This window comes from Nuphar pumila, chromosome 3 (assembly GCF_984573655.1).
Source record: "Nuphar pumila chromosome 3, dmNupPumi1.hap1.1, whole genome shotgun sequence".
In the NCBI taxonomy this organism is placed as follows: domain Eukaryota; kingdom Viridiplantae; phylum Streptophyta; class Magnoliopsida; order Nymphaeales; family Nymphaeaceae; genus Nuphar; species Nuphar pumila.
The window spans coordinates 123,028,228-123,040,144 of NC_143251.1; the positions used below are offsets into that span (position 1 = coordinate 123,028,228).

At 38.1% G+C, this 11,917-nt stretch overlaps 1 pseudogene across 1 annotated transcript; it reads right to left on the reverse strand.

Annotated features, from left to right (window-relative positions):
• Positions 1-2,757: 2,757 nt before the first annotated feature.
• Positions 2,758-11,483, reverse strand: LOC149843583 (polygalacturonase 1 beta-like protein 2 pseudogene; annotated as a pseudogene). Its single transcript, XR_016430987.1, has 3 exons — positions 11,448-11,483; positions 10,542-10,598; positions 2,758-4,842 (listed from the first exon to the last, which is right to left on the reverse strand). The product of XR_016430987.1 is annotated as a polygalacturonase 1 beta-like protein 2 pseudogene (transcript).
• Positions 11,484-11,917: the final 434 nt, after the last annotated feature.

The following is an 11,917-nucleotide window of genomic DNA, read 5'->3' on the forward strand; positions in this document are numbered from 1 at the left end:
CAGGGAAGGTGACACGAATGCCCAGTTCTTCATGGCCTCGGTGAAAGGGAGTCATAACAACATTAATTCATTATTAATTAATGGCGAGCATGCCACTGATAACCAACATAATGAGGAGGAGTGTTTTAGATTCTTTCAGGAACTCTTTATCAGAAGACGCTGACAGAGTAGACTCTATGCCAATGCATGGGGATTTATTTGTCTCCCAAGATGAGAATGACATGCTGCTAGCTTCAGTATCTGAGGAGGAAATTAAAAGTGCAGTCTTCCAAGCAAAGAAATCTCGTGGGCCGGATGGATTTTCTGTTGGGACATAGTGGCTGCTGTCAAAGATCAAGAACATTAATTCTACCCTTGTGACTCTCATTCCTAAATCCCCAGGGGCAAATCAAACTGAAGGATTTTCAGCCTATTTCTCTATGTAATTTCTTGTATAAGATTATTTTGAAGGTAATGGTGAACCGCATGCGGGGTATTCTCACAAGAATTATTACCCCATAAGAACTACATCAACCAGACCCGGTCCATACCCAGTAAAATAATAATTTTTATCATTTTTACATTGAAAAATTGCTGGTCTTCATCAGAACTCGGGTTGGTCTGGTATACAATTTCACAAACTATACCCGGGTCCATGTATTAATTGGACCTTCGGGTCGAGACTTGAGTCTTAATCCAGTTTTCTTATAATTTGTCACCATACCCAGGCCCTATAGGCTTTGGTCCGGGTAAACCAGACCCGTTGACACCCCCAAATTAAAAGGTGAGTAGGAAGGGAGCATTCCTCCCAAAGATAGAGAATCAATAAGGTCGAAAAAAGTGGAGACGGAACAAAAGACTATGTACATGAGCTGTAACTCATAAATTACATAACAATGCTAATCCAAGACTTTCAATTGATTCTCTTTTTAAAAGTAGAAAATGAAAAAAGGCATTTTTGTAATGCATCATTGTTTGCTGTGCCTCTCACCTAGTGTTATCAAAGACGGTTTGAATCGGCCCACTCGAAATGATTAGAATCGCCACTTCATCGATATAATTGAAAATTGGCTTGAATCGGTTTTTCTTTTTTGATAATTATGAGATTTATTTGCTGTTAATCTTTTAAAGTATGTATCATTTAGAATTTGATTGATCCTCTAAGTCATATTTACTTCATTTCTGTCTCTCTCCTTTGTAATGTATTTTCCTTTTTTTTTTGGATTTTCTATGATTATTTGACATTTTTAAAAATAAAAAATTTAAACAGACCAATTCAAAGCAACTCGATCTTATCCCATTCAGGTTTGTTTTCTGAATCTTTTTGAAAAACGATTTGTATCAGAAACTAATTCGGACAACATTACTCTCAACAGGCTTGGTAGGGGTGGCAATCGTGTTGGGTTGGCGGGTCAGCATACCTCAACCCGAACCCGACCCGTTTATTAAACGGGTCGGCTGTGGCAAACACGAACCCGGCCCGTTTAATAAACGGGTAACCCGACACGACCCACCAACCCATTTAATAAATGGGTTGGGTCGAGTAAACGGGTTGACGGGTCGGGTAAACGGGTTGGCGGGTCGGGTTGGCAGGTTGACAGGTCGGGTTGGCGGGTTGACCCACCCGCCTAACCCGTTAATTAAACGGGTCAGCCGGGTTGGCATACCCCTAACACGAACCCAACCCGTTTAATAAACGGGTTAGGTGGGTCGACCCGTTTATTAAACGGGTTCATTTTTTCCAAACCCGAACCCGCCTAAGAGGTGGGTTGGTGGGTCGTGTCAGGTTTTGCCACCCCTAAGGCTTGGAAGACTCTCTCTCTCTCTAAACTCAATAATATGATTATATGAGCCAGCAACACCTATCGTCATTCGTGACGTAAACATATCTTTGTGGTAAGGGAGAAAATGGATCGGGTGTAGGCGGAAATGGATCCTTAGATTAAGCCCATCCAACGCGTATTGACATCAGATTAGATTTTCTTAATCAAATAATTCTTGGATTTATATCGGATATGGATCAACATTATCTGTTGGATACACATTGTTTTAGAATAAGAGCCAATATGCATTCAGATCTGATTCAGATTTTCTTAATCAAATAATTCTTGGATTTGGATCAGATTTAGGTAGATGTATTGTCATATATATTTCAGCTCGGGATTCAACTATACCTCGTCGTCTATAATAATTCGGATTAAGATTTGGATTTGGACACTTAAATGCATTTAGGATTAGATTTAGATCTAGCACCATCTAGTCCATATCAGATCCATGTGCACCTCTACTTTATGGGAACATTATCAATAAACCATACCATGTATTGCAGTCAGATGTGTGGTTGCCTATAACTGGTGGGTTTCATAAGGGCTTGAGTGACCCCCTCCAATTATTTACCTGGTAAGGGTTGGGCTCATTAAGTAGCCCGGTTCTTGATGAGGGTTTCTTGTCATAAAAAAAAGAAAAGAAAAGAAAAAAGAAAAAAGCATACCATGGATCCAATATTGCACCATTAAAAAATGCCAAAGTGAATGACCACATTAAGCCCTAAAGGGGTCGGTGCAGGGGTGGGGGCTTAGCTGCTAGATGGGCAGTCACGGTTAATCGCCCCTCTGCCCAAGCCTACGCGTAGGGTAGGCTTCCGGGGCAGGGGTCCTAGCCTCGGAGTTTTACGCTCACGACGACTGTATAGGTATGACAGATTGATTCAGAGTTAACTGGTCATTGTGCCTGGTTTCTTGGGGTTAAAAATCCAAAAAGAAAATGTACACAATAAACTAGATAGTTAACTGCATACTTTTTTATTTATCCAAGTTTTGGCTTCCAACCTTGGCATCAAACACACTGCAATCAACTAATTAAGAACAAAGCCTTGTTGGATTCAACTACTAGGTTTAGGACTCAACCAGCTTTTACCCAAATCATGTCATTCTCAAAGATCCAGTGGCAAACCTCAATCTTCCCAGGCTTTGACCCCAATGCTACGAAGGCTCCATGGCCTGCTCCCCATGCACTGGTGTCCAGATGACAGATTGCCACTCCATGGTTGATCTTCTCCTTGCTCTTCACATCCAGTAGATCTGCCTCATACACTCTAACAATGGGAACAGAGTGACAGTAGTACACCAAGTAAGGGAACAAACTCTGGTGGCAAGAAACAGACCTGGTTATCCTCCCACCATCAATCCTCTTCACCTCCCCAATCTCCACATTCTTCCCCCACCCTTGTGTTGAATCAGTAGTCCTCACCTGAACGTTCTTCCCCAGCACCGACGTTGCGAAATCGATCATGTCTTCAATCGAAGTCGCACACTTCTTCGTCTCTCCCCTGCTGGGCTCCCTCTCGCACTCTGCCAAGGTGTTTCTCATCAGCTTCTCCATGCTAGAATTCTCCCTGGCATGGAACACCGTCTTCAGCTCTTCGAGCTTCGAGTTCGAAAATGGCAATTTCTCGGCGATCGACCGTGGCAGGAACGACCTCACCGGCATCCTGTCACGAACGTCCGGCATCGGAATCACGGTTCCGGGCTTCAGCATCCTCTCCCTAAAGAACTTACCAGGCTCAACGATCCACTTGTTGCTTGTTGCCTTAGCACCACCATGAGAGCTATTATAGGCAGTAAAATTTACGACACTCAAACTCTTGTCAGCATATTCCAAGAAAGTGTAATTGGTCCCATATATCTTAAAGTCAACTTCGGACCCACCACGATGCTGTCCATATCCCTTGAACTTATCTGAACCCACGTTCGCTGATTGACCATAGTTGGTAAAATGCAAATGGTAAGAAGCTGGTTTTTCCCCATAAGAAACGAATGAATCATCACCAACATTGGCCGAGTCCCTGTAGCTGGTGAATGTGTCAAAGCTAATTCTACCACCACTAGAGTAGCTTCTGAAGTTGTTCTCTGGCACATTGCCGTTGAAACCATAGCTAGTGAAGGTGTGATTACCAATGGGATCACCGTCACCATACTTGGCGAAGGTCGATCCTATCACGTTGCTATCATTGGCGTAGCTCCAAAACTCAGCAGTTTCGGCAGTGGCATGTCTACCATAGCTTTCAAAGCCTTGGTCTCCGGCATTACCTTTGTCCGAGTAGGTCTGAAACACCGAGATCTGGCCAACCGACTTGGTGTCATACGTACTGAACCGGAGGTTCGGCACGTTAACTCCGTCGGCGTAGGCGGAGAACCGGCCGTTTCCGCCGATGGCTTTAAACCCGTATCCTGCGAATTCATTGTCGGCGACATTGCCAGCCCGAGAGTAGGCTGAGAACAACTCGCCGTGGCCGATCGAGCTGCGGGCGTACCGCTTGAATGAGTCGGCGATGACGTTCTCGCCGTCCGAGTAGTTCTTGAACGAGTCAGCGCCGCTCAGCGTACCGGACCGGTAGTTGGTGAAGTTGAGGCCGGAGTAGGAGGTGAAGTTGACGTTGGCGCCGTGCTTCTCGAGGCTCGTGGCGGGGTCAGGGAAGCAGAAGAGACGGCCGGCCGAGCAGAAGGAGCGGAGGTGGGTGGGGAGGGAGCCCTGTTCCGCGTACCTCTGTAGAAGGGACGAGCTTAGGGCGTCGAGAGGGGATGCCTTCTCCGCCAGGAACGCCGGAATCCGGGAGTTGGGGACTCGCAGGTTCCAGTATCGGAGGAGGGAGGCCTTTGCAGAGAAAGGGTTGGGGCCGGGAAGTTCACCTCCTGAGACAGTTACCTGCAAGAAAATGGGGAGAAATCTGCGTGAGATAAGGGAATTCAGATGTACCAAGTGTGGTAAATGGCGAAATTCGAATAGCCCACCGTGAGAAATGGGAGGAGGAACCACCAAATGAGTGATGCCGGCATTGTTGGAGCTCTCTCTCCGTCTCTCTCTCTCTCACTCTCTCGGTAGATAACTTGGTGATATTTAAGGAGTGAAAAACTACTGTTCAGCTGTGAATGTGATTGCACAAAAAAGTCCCCAAATGATATCTGGCTGGTTGATTAATAAAGTTCTCAAATCTTGTTGAGAAAAAAAAAAAAAACAGGATAAGGTGAAGAGCAGATCCAGTGATCCACTGGATGCCATGCCACGTCCATGCCTGCCCCCCTCTAAGGGAGGGGCTCCACGGCGCCCCCAACACAAATGTGTTCGTTCGATCGCAATCAGGTGCAATGTGATTGTACACTTTCAGTGTGCTGCTGCACTTGAGCGCCCACCATCAGTGGGATACATCCGATAAGCTGTGAACCCCAACGTAAATCTCAGTATGAATCCCTGTGTTACTGAATCCAACTTAAATGAATCTATTCTAATTGGATACCATTTGTATTTAGAGTGGTCAGATGAAAAAAACAACAAAGTATGGACGCAAATGGAGATCTATTAGCTAACCGGATATATTTTGTACAAAATTGAGTGGATTATCCATTGATTGCTTTGGGATTCAGAACCAGATAGGAATCTGTAGGATAAATCCGGACCCAGTTATCAAATGTATTCTTACTTGCTTTACCGAATCCAACTAATAGTTCCTCAAATGAGTGTTTTTTTTTTCAATGTTGGGGTTTTTAATTGTTGTAACTGAAATGATTTGGTATCTTTCTTTTCCTTCAAAAAATGGTCTGTTATAAGTTTCTCTACCGTTCAACTTTATTCTTTTTACTGCAAGGCAACGTACGGCTAATATCTAACTATGTGAAGGGAATTATTTGATTATCCATATATCTTGGAATAATTACTAGCAATTGTTCTAATATATTGAAGAGGGGCCCATATTTTGGCATCATTATGTGGCATTTTGGCGTCTTTACAAAGTACAGTCATGCTCATATCATGTCCATGGACAGGGTGTCAATGCCTTCAACTGTAATAAATTAAATCAAACTTGCTGCTTATTATTGTATTAGACAAAACAGTAATAGACCTTGTGATTAAGAAAATCAAGGGAAATAATTTTCATTGTATAATTTTTCATTTGTTTGGTTGTGCAATGCATATCCTTCACTCATTGATTAAATGTACCACTAGCCATGCTGGACCAATTTGGAGTAATCCATAAGTGATCTGTCCATTTTAGCATTTTGTCAGCTTACTGCAAGTGAATAGATGTTTTCAGGTAGTTTTTTGCAAATCTAACTCTTTAGATGTGTTCAGCATGGTTCATTTGCTATAAAACTATACTCGAATCATGTTTTTAATAAAAAATATAATTTTTAGACCTTGAATATTTATCAAAATCTTAGACAATCAATTTTTAAACCTTATAAAAACTAACTTGCATATAGAAAACAAGCAATCTAATAGTTGGTTCCTATAAAATCAAACATATAGTACACGTGTCTGATAGATTTACACGTGTATGATAGATTTAAGAAAAAAATAGAAAAAACCTGGTAGGATGGCAGTGGACTAGAAAAGTGACAGAAACCTACTACCAACTAGAATATGAAAACTGCCTTGTGAACTGTTATTTTCAGGAACTTTTTTTATCTTTTCTCTTAAATCTAATTGTCCGGATGTGATCAGCATGCTTGGTTTTATAATGATCAGCCCTTGAATCATCCAATTATAAAGCATGACCAAAATTTTTTAAGGTTTTAAAATTATTGGTGCAAATCTTTATAAATATTCAAACACCCAAAAATCATTTTTTTTATTGAAAATATACATTCCATTATTTGATTCCTAGCAAATTCTCCACGAAGAACACATCCGTATGGTTGAATTTGCAAAATAAGTGTTGGAAATGCCCAATTTATACTCCATCCAATTAATCCTTTCAGCACGAAGCCTTAGTACCAGAAAAATATTTTTAGAAATTGGGTAAGTACCAAAGTTCTCTTATGAGACTTTCTAAATTCTCAACAGTAAGAAAATAACATAAAATAAATCAAGCACAAGTTTAAGAAGATTCACAAGTAACATGTCATCAGAACAAACTTGCAGTTCACTAAGCAAATAAAAATTTCATTCTAAATTAAACATTTAAATATGCATGAATTAGTGCAACATGGATGAATATCTTTTAAGTTCATTAATCAATATTTTTTTTTGCATGCATGTCCCTACTTAATGTACACCAATATTTAATGTTCACTTTTTTAACAACCCATGGATATTCAAAACAGACAAATTTTTTCAAAGTTAAAGGCAATTCTCAGTAATATCTTATCACACCATTTGTATTTTAAATTATTGAGTTTCACACTTATTCTCCAACCAATATCAAGAATCCACACCATCAATCAAGACATTAAGAATCCACACCTAATGTCGAGACATTAAGAAAATCTACATCTATTGACGCCACTTTCTTGGTATACCAATCACTATAGCTTAGTCAACAATACCATCCTAAGGCAAAGTGATTGAAAGTTTTCTACAATCATGGCTGAAAACACAAACCACACATCGGGTTATTGAGAACAACAAATACATACAATGTTTAATATCCTCATAGTCCTTCATGATCGCCATCCAAGTTTTTCACCCTTTCAGAGGGACACCAAGAAAGAAAATTATGCATGCAACTATGAATTATGCAAGATCTTATCATGATTTTACTAGTTTTTGTTGTAGAATGAGTTCATCTAGAAACTTATATAAGTTATGTTAATGTAGATACAAGAAAAAACCTTAACCTCAAAACTTTAGATACAATGTCTTTGATATTTCAAAAATCAGGTTAAAGGTATATGCTTGAGTGAATTGAAGTGTTTTAATGTATTTTATTCTTTTTTTGCGGTAAGATCTTTTGCAAAACTAGAGTTCTAAAACTCTATAAATATAGGGTCTCACTCTAGGAAGGAGTAATGGAGAAATCTTTCTAGGTAGTCTTGTACCCCATTAAGTGTACTCCTAAACCAAGTGTAAACACAAAAACATGATATCGATTCTCTTTTGATGGTCATTCACTTTAAAATAAGTTGATCTAGCTTTGTGTCTTTTTTTCAATCAACATGAATTTGAGAGCTTTGGGTGGTAAAATATACATGTTCTCTTTCTCTCTTTCTTGATATTAGTTACCATTCGTACATCGTTGTCTACCATGAGTAAAGGTTGGCCTATAAGGCAGATAACATTGTCTTCTCGAATATCTTGTTAGTGGAGAATGTCTATATGGTTCAGCATCCTCGTTTTGAAAGGTTAGAATTTTTTAATCATGTGTGCAAGCAAAATAAGGCTTTATATGAGTTAAAGTAGGCTCCACATTCCTGGAAACAAGAGTTGAGTAATGTGTTGGTGAAGCGCAACTTTCTTAGTTCTAAAAGTTGGCCCTTCACTTTTTTATACCACTATAAGAAACCTGTGGATTAGCGACGACCTAAATTCGTCGCTATTCCAACGCTAATCTGTCGGTAAACAACTTAGCGATGGATTAGCGTCGGAGTAGCGACAGATAGCTTCCATTGCGAAATTTTCGACGCTAATTAGCGACGGAATATATCTGTCATTCATTTCGTCGCTAAGTAGTGACGAAATGTATCTGTCGCCATTTCCGTCGATAAGTTGCGATGGAATAACGAAAGCCAACATCCATCGCAAGACCGTCGTTACTATACAACTATTTTGGTGTTGCGACAAAATTATAGTCGTCGCTAATCCATCGCTACATTCAGTGATAATAGTAATTAGCGATGGATATATTCGTCATTAATCCGTCGCAAACAAGGAAAAAAATAAGAAAAAATATTTGAAAATTAAATATCGAGAAAAAATTTCTCGTGATACAATTTATATTTTCTGTATAATTTATATTTTCTGTGAATAAAAAACAAAGTACACATCAAAATACATATAAAAGGAAACTAAAACATTTAATCGATCCACTGTAAAATTTGCAAGTTCTAATTATTTACAATTCAATATTTACATTTTTGAAATAAAAAGAAGGTAGAATAAATTCAACATATGAATCTAATCATTGCCAAGATTTTGTGCATCCTCTTGTTTATTGTCTTGATCTGTTCCTTCAGCTCCACTACGCTGATTATCGCTAGCAACCTACACGAGAAGAGAAAGGTCAGTATTGATAAACAAAATATACTAAAATAAATTATACTCTATATGTGATTCTATCATGCTCATATGTGTTCTAAGGCAGTAAAAAAATTGTATATGTGATTCTATTATGCTCATATGTGTTCTAAGGCAGTAAAAAAACTGTATATGTGATTCTATCATGCTCATATGCATTCTTAAGGCAGTAAAAAAAACTATTTATGATTCAATCATGATCATATGTGCTCTAAGGCAGTCAAAAAAATGTACATGTGATTCTACCATGCTCATATGTGTTCTAAGAAAGTAAAAAAACTTTATATGTGATTCAATCATGCTCATATGTGTTCTAAAGATAGTAAAAAAAATATTTTTATGATTCTATCATACTCATATATATGTGCTCTAAGGCAGTAAAAAAACTATATATGTGATTCTATCATGCTCATATATGTTCTAAGGCAGGCAAAAAATTGTATATGTGATTATATAATGCTCATATGTGTTCTAAGGCAATTAAAAAACTTTATATGTGATTCAATCATGCTCATATGTGTTCTAAAGGCAGTAAAAACATTTTATATGGGATTCTACCATGCTCATATGTGCTCTAAGGCAGTAAAAAAATTGTATATGTGATTCTACCATGCTCATATGTGTTCTAAGGCAGTAAAAAAACTTTATATGTGATTATATCATGCTCATATGTGTTCTAAGGCAGACAAAAAAACTTTATATGTGATTCTATCATGCTCATATGTGTTCTAAGGCAGGCAAAAAACTTTATATGTGATTATATCATACTCATATATGTTTTAAGGCAGTCAAAAAAACTGTATATGTGATTCTACCATGCTCATATATGCTCTAAGGCAGTCAAAAAACTGTATATGTGATTCTATTATGCTCATATGTATTCTAAGGCAGACAAAAAACTATATATGTGATTATATCATGCTCATATGTGTTTTAAGGCAGTCAAAAAAATTTATATGTGATTCTATCGTGCTCATATGTGCTCTAAGGCAATCAAAAAACTTTATATGTGATTCTATCATGCTTATATGTGTTCTAAAGATAGTAAAAAAACTGTTTTGTGATTCTATCGTGCTCATATATATGTGCTCTAAGGCAGTAAAAAAATTATATATGTGATTCTATCATGCTCATATGTGTTCTAAGGCATGCAAAAAACTGTATATGTGATTATATCATGCTTATATGTGTTCTAAGGTAGGCAAAAAACTGTATATGTGATTATATCATGCTCATGTGTTCTAAGGCAATAAAAAAAGCTGTATTTATGATTCTATCATGCTCAGAGATGCTCTAAGGCAGTCAAAAAATTGTATATATGATTCTATCGTGATCATATGTGTTCTAAGGCAGGAAAAAAACTATATATGTGATTATATCATGCTCATATGTGTTCTAAGACAATAAAATTATTATACTGAAATATCATATAAAAGGTTAGTGTTGATAAACAAAATATACTGAAATAAATTATATGCAATGCACCTAAGTTAAGGCAATCAAAGTTATATGAAATCTAACGACATGCAATACATCACATGAAACGTTCATACCTGAGAGGCATCTGCAAACGAAGCTCCCCTGTTCTGCAAAAACTTGTTGAACTCATCCTGAAGAACGTCGACAATTGTTTCATGGAAGTAGTCACGCATTTCGTCCTTAACGATCTGGCATACATCATCCCAAGAATCAGTCAAATGCTTGGAGCTGATGTTGACGGAAGAAGTCTCTGAGCCATGACTGGAGGAAGCAATGACTGGTGAGGTGTTCATATTACTCCCAAACCCGAACATACGACCCTTTTTGGGTTCACCTGCTGCAGTCACCCATGCTGCAGGATCAAATGATGGATGTTGAGTAGAGTCATTGCCATATCGCTCTACCATCTATTGCTCATATGACTCATACAAAATAATATTTACAGTATGAATTAATAATTAAGAATTACAATGTTTATGATAACTTGTATATTACAATGATTATTAATACAATAAATATATATCATTGTCATTATCACCTTCTCCGATACGAACTATTTCGTGGTCTTATATTTATATGTTTGAACAAACGCATCCTTGTATGGCACAATGCTTCCTTTTTCTGTTTCTTGCAAAGTAAAATGATAAAAGATTTAGTTAACAGGTTAGCAACAATACTTATAAAATTGATTTGTTTATATATTAATGAGTTACCATTTTCTTCAGGTGGCTCCCAAAAGTCCTAGATACACTTATGTGTAGATAGTCTTCAGACATTTTTGCTCGATTTTGTGCATCCTTCGTTGAGCGGTTTCGAAATGCATCCCCAACCCACTTGTCACACATTGCATCCCAAACATCTGACCTGATAGTAGGAGGTCCATGGCCTTTCCACTGCAGTGGATCATCTATCCCGTCAGATGTTTTTCTTGTTGCAGTCTTCATATTGTGCAGCATGTCTGCAAATCGATTGACAACTACCTTCTGCCATGCCTTTCTTACATCATGTTTCTCCATCGTAGTCGCGAAGCGATTCGAAGCCTCTAAATATTTTCAGAAAATTAGTAGACATGACTATAACAAATAATTAAATATGAAATATATTAACTATAACAAACAACTGTATACCGTGAATGAGGACCACAATCTGTCTATCACCTCTTTTGGATACTCTTTTCATTGAGTGATCGGTCCTGGTAGATGTTGAAGTAGTGAATTCCTAATATCATATACTACTTCTTGTGACTCGAACCTCGTGCTGCACATGAATTGGTATATATTAAATATCAATATACAATATTTATAAGATATGCAATAAGTGAAAATGAAATACTTATGGTCGATTATCGATATACACTCTTTGAATGAGTCTTCTTGTGCTAGACTGAGAAGACCCTGCATCATGTGTTGGCTCCTGACTTGTATGATCAACTGGTGTAGGCGGGTCATGT